This window comes from Elephantulus edwardii, unplaced genomic scaffold (assembly GCF_000299155.1).
Source record: "Elephantulus edwardii isolate Elephantulus edwardi_28Jun2011 unplaced genomic scaffold, EleEdw1.0 scaffold00050, whole genome shotgun sequence".
Classification (NCBI taxonomy): Eukaryota; Metazoa; Chordata; class Mammalia; order Macroscelidea; family Macroscelididae; genus Elephantulus; species Elephantulus edwardii.
In genome coordinates this window covers 3040676-3041573 of record NW_006399800.1, presented here as the reverse complement: position 1 = coordinate 3041573, position 898 = coordinate 3040676, and positions in this window count along the sequence as shown.

Below are 898 nucleotides of genomic sequence, written 5' to 3'. Positions count from 1 at the left end.
TTGTTCTTGTCCAAATGCCACAGTGCTTGTCAAAGCCAGTTCTGATTAATCTTCTTTGTCAGTGTGTCCTTTGCCATTACCTATCACTCCTCCCTGAGAGAGACTTCACCCTGAGTCATAAGGAAAAGGGGATGGCGTATTCTCTTAGCTACTTCCTGCTGAAAAGGGACGCTGTTTGATGACAACTTTAATCTTTTCTCCATCTATCATGATGTTGCCTATCGGCCCAGTTGTGATGACTCTTGTTTACTAGTGTTAAGGGGTACTCTACATTGAAAGCTATATACCTATATACTCTTTGATCCTCTTCAATAAGTGTTTCAAGTCTTCTTCACTTTCTACAAGCAAAGCTGTGTTATCTGTATAATATAGATTGTTGATGAATCTTCCAATCCTGATAGCACCACATTCTTCATATAGTCCAGCTTCTTGAACCATTTGCTAAGCATACAGATTGAACAGGTATAGAGAAAGGATAAAAGCATGACACACACCTTTCCTGATTTAAAATCATGGAGAATCCCCATGTTCTGTATGAATAACTGTTTCTTGGTCTAAGTACAGGTTTCAGATGAGAACAAAGAATTATTCTAGAACCCCCATTCCACTGAACAGTAGCAATAATTTATTATGATTTATAAAGTTAAATGTCTTTGTATACTAAAGAATACAAATCTACATCTTTCTATATTCTTTACTTTTGGCCAGGATTCCTTTGGCATCAGCAATGATGTACCTTATTCCACGACCTGTTCTGAATCCAGCTTGAATTTCTACCAGTTCCCTGTCAATGTACTGTTTCAGCTATTTAAAAATAATCTTATGCACATTGCACTTGTGTGTTATTAATGATATTATTAAATAATCTCCTACACTTTGTTTAATAACTTTTTAGAAA